Raw genomic sequence first — 13,124 nt, forward strand, 5'->3', positions numbered from 1 at the left:
AAACGCCAGTATTTCATTTTATTTTTGATACCGATGAAAAAAACAAGAACAAGCACATGACTTGGTATTTCAAGGTTTTACAACTAATCTGATTTGAATCCATAGAGGAAATGAAGGTCCTGAGACTATTTATAAAATAATAATTGATAATACATATTTATATTGAAGTATGACCATTTTATTACCAAACAATTTGGATTAGGATTTGATGAAGATACATTTTGCCATTGGACTCAAATTTCTTTTGAGAAGTAGTAAAAAGGGTTTGCCACCATGCACCCACATTTTACTTTAGTCTCAAAATTCCACTTATGTAAAAGAAAAAGAACCAAAATACAAAAGAAGGCAAGTTCACAGTTTTGCAAATATCTTTGTTTTAATCAAACTAGAAGCAATACTTTTTGAGTTTAGACTTGACATACAAATTCAACAACTGGATGCACGTATGGACGGACACAGGTAAATCTACATGAATCTACACATCTGTGGACTTGGGGGCATGCTAAAAACATTCACACGACTTGAATACTCACCTGAGGTTCGCTCTGCATGACCTTTGCAGACCGAGGGTCCTGCACCATGGATATACCAGAATCTTGAGATGATGACTGCCACTGGTTCATGTGCTGTTATGATGTTCAAAGACGGAGGGTTCCACACCATAGAGATGCCAGTAACTCGAGATGATGACTGTTGCTGGTGCAAATGCTTCAAGAACAAGCTCAACGCTTTGATATCCAGATTCTGCAATTAAGTATGTCATGTGTCAATTAAGACAACTATTTTTAAGAATTAACTAGCATTTCATAAAAATTATCAAGTATCAAAATGCGGGTTTAACCCTGGCAACACAATACTCTCTCAAGAAGATATTAACTTTAAAAAAACTTGAGCTTTGACACAGAGGTGACGAACTCCCCCACCTGAAGAGCGGATGAAAATAACTTGAAATAGGGAACACCATGCTGAATGTGTAAAACGCACCCATGACCCCGTGACCTAGTTTTTCGCACGGCATGGCCCATGTTCGAACATGACCTACAGATCATCTAAATAAAACTTCTGCCCAAGTTTTTTGAAGAGGGGATGATAAGTGCTTGAAATGGAGAGCAGAGACCAAACTGAAAGTGTAAAACGCATTAAGTGACCCCATGACCTAGTTTTTGGACCAGCATGGTCCATGTTCGATCATGGCCTAGAGATTATCTATATAAAAAGCCTGACCAAGTGTGGTGAAAAGCGGATGATAAGTAATCGAAATAGAGAGCGGACACCAAACTGAATGTGTAAAACGCACTAAGTGACCCCGTGACCTTGTTTTTTGCCCTCATGGCCCATGTTCAAACTTGGCCTAGAGATCATCTAGATACAACTTTTGACCAAGTTTGGTGAAGATTGGATGACAACAACTTGTATTAGAGAGCGGACACTTAATACGGACAGACCGACAAACAGACCGACAAGTACACTCCTGTATACCCCCCTAAACTAAAAGGTACAAACAGCACTGATCCCTCTTTGTAATTCAATGTTAGTTTAAGAACCATATTTACAGTTCATATGGAACATGATTTTGTAAAGAGTGAAAGAGTCAGATATGTTGGTACCTGCTGAGAAATTGTTTGCTGTTGTTGTTGTTGTGGTTTTGAGTTTAATATAACTCTAGATGTTAAATTTTAAATGCAAATTTGAGGGTTTTGCTTTGAACTTGTGCACTGTCTTTACATTTCTTTATAAGATAAAGTAGTTTGTGGCTGAACCCTTAAACTTAGATTAGATAAACTGGTCAATTTATTGAAGAGCAGAAACCCCAGTTTGTAGTGGGTTTTACCTATAGGGTATTTGTGAAAACTTTATTGCATCAAAAGGTTTAGGCTATTACAACTGGGTCTCCTGAATGCTTTGCACAGTGGCCCCTTTTGCAATGGCAAGGTGACTTACCTATTGATATGCAGAGTTTGATAATGTGAACATCGCTCACTGGGCTTGAACTTGTGAGTATAAAGCCTTTGTGAACAGATAGAGAAACCTTAGGGCATCCAAGGAATGTGTCCCTGTAAACAAAATAATTTAATTGCATTCTGAAATGGCATCAGTTATATAAGAAGTAAATCAATGTCGTTTGAATGATAACAATATTTAAGAAATAAAGTATGTTTGAAGGATCTTGAAACAAATGGGCTTTAAACTAAACACTTGATACAAACATAGCCTTCTATATATTGTACACTTGATACAAACATTTTGTGTCCCTCTGGAACTAATATTTATTATTATAATAAGTTATGTGCAACACTAGAAAGGTGGGACGGACATAAGGATGAAAGTAAGGACGAGTAGAATTGCAGACAAGTACACATGTGTACGCCTCCCCCCCACTGAGCCCTTTCAAGGCAATACAAATGGCGGCTATTATAAATATTTAACACTTACATAAATGATTTGTTTAAGTTAGCAGCCAGGATAGAGTTTTATCAATATTTAACACAAACTGTTTGAATTAAAATTTGGAGTGAAACACTGCATGTTATAAATAGTTAATTACATGTACATTACCAACCTACATGTACCTTATTGACAAGGTAAACTTGGCCCCTGACCAAGAAAGTATGGAGCCCCAGGTTCAGAGTGGCTCCACCCTGCGGGTAGGTATAGTTGAGCATTTGCCCCAAGGTCCTGGGCCAGGAAGTGTCACTGGGCGTCTGGGACCAGCTGACCATACAGCCTGTTGTTCAGCTAGGTACCGATCTATGATTGCATAGGTTCCTGTAGGAACAGGCTCTTAAAACAAAATCCAAGAATTTAAATAAACGTTGAAAATAAATGACGAAAAGACTTTTAAAATGAGCTGAAGGCTTTTACATAATTATTTTACTAAAATTAAATATAATTTAACAATTCTATTAAAGCAGATTTTTATGCAAGGATAAACTTTTGGTTCAGGGGCTTAATTTTGGTCGAAATTATACAAAACTTAATGCCCTTACCTTCTATGATTAAAATTGATATCAGATCAAGTGCTATTTGCATTTTATTTACTAAGTGTGATCAATGTAAAAGCACATAATTCCCATTTTATGCTAGGAACTTTTCAGGCACATAAAATACTGATGTAAAGTGAAGTATACGAGTCTCATTCTGGGAAAATAGGGCTTAATGTATGTGCAGTCTGCACAGGCTATCTGAGATGACACTTTAATAGGACTTAATGTATGTGCAGTCTGCACAGGCTAATCTGAGATGACACTTTAATAGGACTTAATGTATGTGCAGTCTGCACAGGCTAATCTGAGATGACACTTTAATAGGACTTAATGTATGTGCAGTCTGCACAGGCTAATCTGGGTGACACTTTAATAGGGCTTAATGTATGTGCAGTCTGCACAGGCTAATCTGGTATGACACTTTAATAGGACTTAATGTATGTGCAGTCTGCACAGGCTAATCTGGGATGACACTTTAATAGGACTTGATGTATGTGCAGTCTGCACAGGCTAATCTGGAATGACACTTTAATAGGACTTAATGTATGTGCAGTCTGCACAGGCTAATCTGGGATGACACTTTAATAGGGCTTAATGTATGTGCAGTCTGCACAGGCTAATATGAGATGACACTTTAATAGGACGTAATGTTTGTGCAGTCTGCACAGGCTTATCTGGGATGACACTTTAATAGGACTTAATGTATGTGCAGTCTGCACAGGCTAATCTGAGATGACACTTTAATAGGGCTTGATGTATGTGCAGTCTGCACAGGCTAATCTGGGATGACACTTTAATATGACTTAATGTATGTGCAGTCTACACAGGCTAATCTGGGATGACACTTTAAGCACATACATGAAGCCCCATATCCCAGAACACCCCTAAGATACTACTTATTTTTCTTGTTGCTGCTGCTGCGACTGGGCCATGGACAGAGATGGAGCGAGTCCTGACGTCGAAGTCGCCACCCCAAACCCGAAAATTGCCAACAACAACTGTTGTTGAATGGCGTCAATCGCAAACTGCTCTCCAGGCCTAAGGTTCACATTATTCGAGAACAACATAATGAGGTCAGTCACATTAACGGACGTGTCACGCAATGCCTGCTCTACCTGTTGGATCAGATCGTTTCAGTTTGAGCGACTTGTCCGGCCTAATTTGTCGACGCCCATCATCCAATTGTTGCTAAGCGACATCGATGCTGAGACGGAAGTCGAACTCACCAAGGCTCTGTTGGAAGTGTTGATGAAGCCAACATGGGAGGAGATATTGATAGGAGGCTTGGTAGTCTGACGCAAGATGTCTTCGTGCTGAATTTCTTAATAACGTAGAATCAATTTTTACGCGCACCAACTTGAAATTGGAATTTTTGGTTTTGTAGCAAGGTGTTATACATGTGTTGTGTATTTATTTTTTGTAAATCAAAAACAGGCATAACTTGAGCAATTTAGAATGTGAGATAGTACACCTTTAATTGTGTGACTATAGAACTTTAAATTTGAGACTACATAATTTTAAATGTGATACTCAGCAATTTAAAATGTGAGACAACACAACTTTAAATGTTACAATCTACGTACTAGTATTTAAGTGTGAGTCTGCACACCTTTAAATGTGACAGTTTATGACTTATACCTGAGACTTAACAACTTTAAATGTGTGACGATACAACTGTATGGCATTTAATAAGAAACAATAGATGTGAGTTCAAAATAGTAATTAAACTTAGTGAAATAAGCAAACTAGAGCTTTGTCACAGATGTGACGAATACCCCCACAAGCCCCATTGACACATAATATTTTGCATGTCGTCTTCACAAAAACAGCGGGCACCATGCTCAATTTTTAAAATGCACTAAGTGACCCCTTGACCTAGTTTTTCACCCAGAAAGGCCCATGTTCTAACTTGGCCTTAAGATCATCTCCATAAAACATCAGACCAAGTTTGGTGAAGATCGGATGTAAACTACTTGAATCAGAGAGCGGACAACATGCTGAATGTTAAAAATGCACAAAGTGACCCGGTGACCTAGTTTTTAAGGCCCGGAATGGCCCATGTTCAAACTTGTCCTAGAGATCATTTAGAAAAAACTTGTGACCAAGTTTGGTGAGGATTGGATGAAAACTAATTGAATTAGAGAGCGGACAACATGCAGAATGTTAAAAACACACCAAGTGACCCCGTGCCCTAGTTTTTAACCCGACAAGGCCCATGTTCGAACTTGGCCTAGACATCATGTAGATACAACTTCTGACCAAGTTTGGTGAAGATCGGATGAAAACTATTTGAACTAGAAATGGCGCGGCAGAGGCCGACGCGTATCCCCACGCCGAATGTTTGACCTAGGTGTGCCCCAGGGTTGGTAATGGGGCCATGCATAGCTGAGATTGACCGTATTGTCATAAGAGAAGTTCATCATCAATTAGAAGTGAATTGGTGTAGAAATGAAGAAGTTATAGTAAAAGGCAATTTTGGGTGGGTGTGACATATGTGGGCAGGGCGCCCCAGGGTTGGTAATGGGGCCATGCATAGTTGAGATTGACCGTATTGTCATAAGAGAGGTTCAGTATCAATTTGAAGTGAATCGGTGTAGAAATGAAGAAATTATAGTAAAAGGCAATTTTGGGTGGGTGTGGTCTATGTGGGCGGGGCGCCCCAGGGTTGGTAATGGGGCCATGCATAGTTGAGATTGACTGTATTGTCATAAGAGAAGTTCAATATCAATTTGAAGTGAATCGGTGTAGAAATGAAGAAATTATAGTAAAGGCAATTTTGGGTGGGTGTGGTCTATGTGGGCGGGGCCCCAGGGTTGGTTATGGGGCCATGCATAGTTGAGATTGACCCTAATGTCATAAGAGAAGTTCAGTATCAATTTGAAGTGAATCCGTGTAGAAATGAAAAAATTATAGTAAATGGAATTTTTTGGTGGGTGTGGCCTATGTGGGCGGGCGCCCCAGGGTTGGGATTGGGGCCATGCATAGTTGAGATTGACCCTAATGTCATAACAAAAGTTCAGTATCAATTTGAAGTGAATCCGTGTAGAAATGAAAAAATTATAGTAAATGGAAATTTTTGGTGGGTGTGGCCTATGTGGGCGGGGCGCCCCAGGGTTGGGAATGGGGCCATGCATGGTTGAGATTGACCGTATTGTCATAGGTGAGGTCCAGTATCAATTTGAAGTGAATCGGTGTAGAAATAAAGAAGTAAATGTAAAATAACCTAAAAAAATGAGTGATAATTTCTGACGCGGCCCCACCCCAACCCCTATAACTTTTGACCCAGGGGTCAGATCAAAATTCCAAATAGTGCAGGGTCGCACATATGCTCATAGCTACCATGTGTGTAAATTTCAAGGTTCTAGTGCTTTTAGTGTAGGAGGAGATAGTGGCCAGGACGGACGGACAGACGGACGGACGGACGGACGGCGGAGATCACCACAATATCCCCACCTTTTTTTCAAAAAGCGTGGGGATAATTAGAGAGCGGACACTTAATACGGACCGACAGACAGGCCGAAAGACCGACAGACAAGTTCACTCCTATATTCCCCCCTAAACTTCGCCTGTTATTCTGATAAAAAACTTTTATATGTGCTATAACTAGGGACTAGCTTTGTGCAGAGTTTATTTTAACCATTTTTGGATTGGGACAATTCGTAAAAAATCATAGTGTTTTGAATTTAATTGGGAAAATGGTTGTAGATTTTGCTAAACATAATTTAAAAAAATAGAATAAGTGCTATCAAGATAATTGCACAAAGGTTCAACTTATAGAGCTGCATAAGGAAACAAACTCAATTTGTAACCTATTAAAACATTGTTTGGGGTCAAATCTTGAATTGAGAACTTTAGCCAGTAATTATGGAAAAAATAAACTGTTTAAGATTAGGAATGGGACTCAATTTTGGCCCCAATTTCGACAAAATGAATAACACTGTATGATCTTACCTGAAGCTCAAGAAGCTGAGCTGATATGCTGGCCTCGGGATATTGCCAAAGGCTGAATTTGAGTTCTGATTAATTCAATGTTGCAACCTATCAAAACATTCTTTTTCTTCCAGGAAACCATGAATTGAGAACTTAAGCCAGTAATCATGGATATAGACTTTTTGAGATGAGAATTGGGCTGAATTTCGGCCCCTATTTCAACAAAATAATTAACACGTAAGGTCTCACCTGAAGCTCAAGAAGCTGATATGACATGCTGGCCTTGCTGATATTGATAAGAGCCGAGTTTGAGTTCTGCTTTCTTCAGGTTGAGAGTCGAAGGGCGTACTGGACCACACAACAAAACTGCTGTTATTTTTCAAAGCCTTCTCTTGCATCAATTCAATGCGAGGCCTTTTAGGCTTGGAGTGCTAAGTCCTCATACCAAAACCAGACATGTTCACTTTAAGCACCTTGTTCACAATAGTGGGCGTAATTCGGGCTGTGGCACACCCCATGGATGTATGGATCTCTTAGTGTTTACAACAAGGTCTTTACTGCCTTTCTGTGTCATCATGGATGTATTGTGCTCTGGGTGTTTACAACCAAGTCTTTACTGTCTTTCTGTGTCAGCATGGATTTATCGTGCTCTGGTTGTTCACAGCATAGTCATGACTGCCTTTCTGTTTCCGCATGGATGTATTGTGCTCTGTGTTCACAGCCAAGTAATTACTGCCTTTCTGTGTCAGCATGGGTGTATCGTGTTCTGTGTTCACAACCAAGTCATTACTGCCTTTCTGAGTCAACATTGATGTATTGTGCTCTGGGTGTTTACAACCAAGTCATTACTGCCTTTCTGTGTCAGCATGGATGTATTGTGCTCTGGGTGTTCACAGCGTAGTCATTACTGCCTTTCTGTGTCAGCATGGATTTATCTTGCTCTGGGAGTTCACAGCATAATCATTACTGCCTTTCTGTGTCAGCATGGATATATCTTGCTCTGGGTGTTCACAGCATAGTCATTACTTCCTTTCTGTGTCAGCATGGATGTAGCGTGCTCTGGGTGTTCACAGCATAGTCATTACTGCGTTTCTGTGTCAGCATGGATGTATTGTGCTCTGGGTGTTTACATCATAGTCATAACTTCCTTTCTGTGTCAGCATGGATGTAGCTTGCTCTGGGTGTTCACAGCATAGTCATTACTGCCTTTTTGTGTCAGCATGGATATATCTTGCTCTGGGTGTTCACAGCATAGTCATTACTTCCTTTCTGTGTCAGCATTGATATATCTTGCTCTGGGTGTTCACAGCATAGTCATTACTGCCTTTCTGTGTCAGCATGGATATATCTTGCTCTGGGTGTTCACAGCATAGTCATTACTTCCTTTCTGTGTCAGCATGGATATATCTTGCTCTGGGTGTTCACAGCATAGTCATTACTGCCTTTCTGTGTCAGCATGGATGTAGCATGCTCTGGGTATTCACAACCAAGTCATTACTGCATTTCTTGGTCAGCAAGGATGTAGCGTGCTCTGGGTTTTCACCACCAAGTCATAACTGCCTTTTTGTGTCAGCATGGATGTATCGTGCTCTGGGTATTCACAACCAAGTCATTACTGCCTTTCTTTGTCGGTAACATTGCCAAAAGTCCGTTCTATTATGATATTTTGGCCGCTGAGAGGACAATCTGGGGCAGTCTGTAACCCTATTGTCGTCCAAACTATCAACAGCAGAAGCATCCCACTAGGAAAGCTTACGCTTTTATTGTTCCTTGATTTTCTCCCGTCCAATTTCTGTTTGTCCCATAAAGATTGGAACAAGTTATTGAACTTTTTATTCTTCAGGATATTTGTTGTGATGTCCAACAGCAACAACTGACTGTTAGCGTTACCATAACTACAGCTATAACTTTTCGTGTTTGTAAAACTCGTCCCTCTCAGGCCCACGCGGAACTCTAGCTTAACAGAACTACCCAGGCTTATGTGTGGACAACTTGACGTGGGCATTGTGTTTGTTCAGACCAGAATCATGCTCAGAATTTTCTGCAGAACGGAGTTGTTCAACGATGCTGACTTTTTGAGTCAGGAGGTCAAGGGGGAGGAGTTAGAAGTCAGGGGAGGGGAAGGGTCGTTCTGGACTGGGGCTCCTGCAGGCGGGACTCGTGCGGTTGCTGGGCCAACTCGATATCAATGCTGGTGCTCTGCTGAAAACAACAACAACACAGTGGGTGATAGGAACTTGTAACAAATTATATTATTATCTATATCTATAACAAACTATGCCTCTTGACAGGTTGTGAAGGTTTTCAACAACATGAATTTCTAATCTGGCATTTTATTGGTTCCTTGTTTTTAATAGCATGAAAATAAATACAATTAAGTCATTTTGTACTAAAACAAGAAAAGTGTTGGCTAATGCTATACTTATCTGTACATTTATATCTATTATCTTTACTCCATTTTCAGAGATGTATTTTCATAAGCCAATATGCGGATCACTAATGTCAGAAAGTGTCGTCCCAGATTAGCATGTGAAATTCACATAAGCTAATAAGGGAGGGTACTTTCTGACTAGACTGGATTTTCATAAAGAGGATTATTTGTTCAATGAAAAATACCTTTAAGAGGAAAGTGTTGTCCATGATTAGCCTGTGTGGACTGCACAGGCTAATCTGTGCCAACAATTTAAGCACATGCATTAGGCCCCTTTTTTCCACATCACAGCTTATTTATCTATTAGCCAATTTTTTTGCTGCATAACAAAAAGAAGGAAAACCATCTGGTTTAAAATTTTATATTTTTTATTTGTACTTATTCTATTTATCACATTACTTTTAAAATGCCATTAGATATGTTTTATTGTTAATATATATTTCAATAAATGAGAGGCAACAATATTAATATTTGGTTTAAACCTATTTATTTTAGCTCGATTGCATCGAAAGCCTAAGGCTTATATAAACGCTCTCGAGTCCGTTTCCTGGGCCTAGAACCAGTACTTGGTGTCTTTGGGGAAGATCTAAAGAACGCTCCCACGGTGGGGATCGAACCCGTGACCTCCCGGTCGCTAGGCGGACACCATATCCATTACACCACAGCGACCTATAATATTAATTAATATTAATATTTAAAAATAATATTAATGTCTCACCAACGTTGCAAAAAACACACACACACATTTTATTTTACCATGCCTTTACAGATCTTTGATGGTTAAAATATGTTTAAATTCACACTAGAAAACAGTTTTAAAGTCAATCAACATGTAAGTTGTAAGACATAAAATAATAAATATAACATTAAACAACTGAAGGGCAACAACTCACTGCTGGTGCAGATCTACAGTTCTCTCCCTTGTTAGTTTCAGCTAAAATGTCCTTCATGTTGCAATACAAGGACATGGAAAGGCTGTGTCACCCTCACATCGCTGGACTTTGATTTGGCTGAGCCTTTCACTACTCCGTTGTCTTCTGTGCTTAGCAGTTGCTGTAACATTGAGAAAACCAATATGAAGTCTTTTGAAATAGTAAATTATTAATACACCAGCAATTTTTTTGCCAAATTGAAAAAAGTATCTGTACCACACCAATGAGGAAAATTAGCGTAATAATATCAAACATCGGGAAAATTCTATCTTTTAATTTGGGAATTATAGGTCTTTTTAAATGCATGGAACTTAATAGCAAAAATCCAATCAAAATATATTCTTTGACATGCGTTTTTGTTGAAATGTTCAGTTTCAGTGCTCATTTTATTAGTCCACTTGCATATAAGGAAGTGCCTATTATGTGTACTTTATAAAGATGGAAAGAAAAGGCTTTTTTTCACATACACCTTGAAGTAAAAATTATGTTACAGGCCATTTGCCCTTAATAACTATCATATTACAATACTAGTTTGCCTGTACTTTGTTGACGCCTATAAAACTATATTTTCAAAGTTACCAATAACAAAACAATATTTTGTCCAAGTTATTTTAAACATTAACTGTGTTTGATATGATATTTTGTGAACAAAATACAGCTCAAAATTTTCAATTTTGTGAAAAAATGAGTAGCCAACTCTTAAAATGGCAAACTATGTTAAATTGGGAAATTGTGAGCTACTATTAGAATTGCTCAATATGTATGTTAAATTTGCATTTATATGTACACCGATGTCTCAATTACCAGTTTTTAATCATAGTGGTTTTATACCAATTATTTGTTCTAATCAGAATTTACAAATACCAACAGACTGGAAGCAGACTGAACTTGAGCCATATTCCGGACAACTGGGCTTAATGAATATGTATAGGACCACATTTGCCTGTGCAGTCCACACAGGCTAACTTGAGACTACACTTTCCACCAAGACATGATTTTTGTTTAGAAATAATTTCTTTAAAGCGAAAATTTCCTCAATAATGGAAAGCATTATCCCTGATAATTCTGAGTGCGCACTGCACAGGCTAATCTGTGGATGGTACATAACATGCATTAAGCACCCTTTTCCCATAACAAGGCTCACCTGGTATCATCTTGTACAACTCTGTAACAGACAGTAGGCGGATTTACTTTGAGCCTCATTCCGAGAAAACAGGGCTTTATAAATTGTGCACTCAGTGTCTGCCCAGATAAGCCTATACAGCCACACAGGCTTATCAGGGACAGCACTTTCCGCTAGACAAATTTCTTTTACTTTACCTTCAATTGGGAATTTTAGAAAGTTGTTTGGGAAAAATACATAGTTCCAGCATTTGATATGGGGCTTATTTTGGCCCCTATAATTGACAAAAAAAAAGGATAACACAGTATACACATAAAGAATGTAACAGCTCCTTGCAAACAGGCTCTATAGAACCAAGGCATTCAAAGCTTAACTAAATATCTCACAACTTCATACAAACTCAACACTGTAAACATGATACATAAAAGAAAAGACACAATTTTAACTTCTATGAAATCATATCATATTCTTGTCCACTTCATATTTAGCATTTTTAATACAGAGGTAACACTGTAAAACCATTATAATGCGTTTGGGGCTATTTTTTGTTGATTTTAAGGTTTTACCGATCCACAAATTTATCACAAACACACGGGAAATGAAATGACACAAATTCCTCATTTATTTTTCCAAACTGAGTAATCCACATATTAACTAATAATATGTCCATGAAATACTTTTGTAATCACCAAAATTTGATGAGGAGGAATATCAATGATTTAAGAAATAATCCACGGGTAACCGTTGGTTATTGCAGTAATAATGAACGGTATGGAGTTCCGATGCGTAGGAATTAAACCACGAGGGCGTAGCCCGAGTGGTTTGATAACATGCATCGGAACGACATTACCCATGGATTATTTCGATTCTAACACGTTTTCATTAATAAGTTATCCGCGATTAAAAGGTTATTGATGAGAATTATATTAACCGAACGTCCTCCACTTTTCCGCGAAACATGACGTCACCACAACAATTACAATCAAATGACGTCGTCTTCATTCATAAAATGTGCGCGGACAATCAAAGTAACGTCACTTTAAACAACCGTTGGTATATCGGGGTAATAACCAACAGTAGTTTTTCTTCTTTGTATATAGAAAACAAGTCACGTGACGTGGGAGAATTTGCAATATACAAACAATTTAAGAGGGTATTTTACCAAATGTAATATACAAACAATTTAAGAGGATATTTTACCATATGTACAATATACAAACAATTTAAGAGGCTAATTAACCTTATGTAAATTCATTATGTTCTTTACCACCTCATCTTTTTGCATCCTTAATAAACAGGAAATACACAAGACGGCGCATTCCTGGTGTATTTATGGATCTGTAAAACGGACCCATACCCGAAGCATTTTATTTGTTTTTAAATAAGTGCCTTACCAGGCTTTTTCCGCCCTATGCCACGGGTCCGAAATTCGGCCCCATTCCCAATGCAAATCTGGTCGTTTTTTTCCCAATTGATTTTTTTTTTCCCAATTCCAAAAAAAAAAAAAAAGAAAATTTTTATTTTTTATTTTTTTACCTTAAAATATATAAGTTTACCTGATCCGGTGTAGAAAATAGGAAGTGTTGCATAATTAAATTATCTGTTTCATTGAATTTATTTTAAAAACTGTAAAATATGTTAATGATTATTTAAGACTTTCCTAATTTTCCTCAAAATCCGGCGCTTCGCACGATTTTTTTCACCTCAAAAAAGGCCAGGCCTTT

General features: G+C 38.3%; 1 protein-coding gene across 5 annotated transcripts in view; it reads right to left on the reverse strand.

The window, feature by feature from the left end:
• The window catches only part of LOC127874187 (uncharacterized), a 365,429-nt gene that overhangs the window by 170,956 nt on the left and 181,349 nt on the right, over window positions 1–13,124 (reverse strand). Inside the window, exons 3-8 of one of the 5 annotated variants that reach the window (XR_008046695.1) lie at window positions 10,239–10,398; window positions 7,164–9,116; window positions 4,100–4,305; window positions 2,571–2,781; window positions 1,942–2,054; window positions 534–708 (exon numbers count right to left, since the gene is read on the reverse strand). The exons of 2 other annotated variants lie outside the window; for them this stretch is intronic. The gene's annotated coding sequence lies outside the window, so the exon portion shown is untranslated. Of the gene's footprint in view, window positions 1–533; window positions 745–1,941; window positions 2,055–2,560; window positions 2,782–4,099; window positions 4,306–7,163; window positions 9,117–10,238; window positions 10,399–13,124 lie in introns of all 5 variants that reach the window. 2 more of the 5 variants (XR_008046694.1, XR_008046693.1) reach the window with 2 other exon arrangements.

This window comes from Dreissena polymorpha, chromosome 1, assembly GCF_020536995.1.
Source record: "Dreissena polymorpha isolate Duluth1 chromosome 1, UMN_Dpol_1.0, whole genome shotgun sequence".
In the NCBI taxonomy this organism is placed as follows: domain Eukaryota; kingdom Metazoa; phylum Mollusca; class Bivalvia; order Myida; family Dreissenidae; genus Dreissena; species Dreissena polymorpha.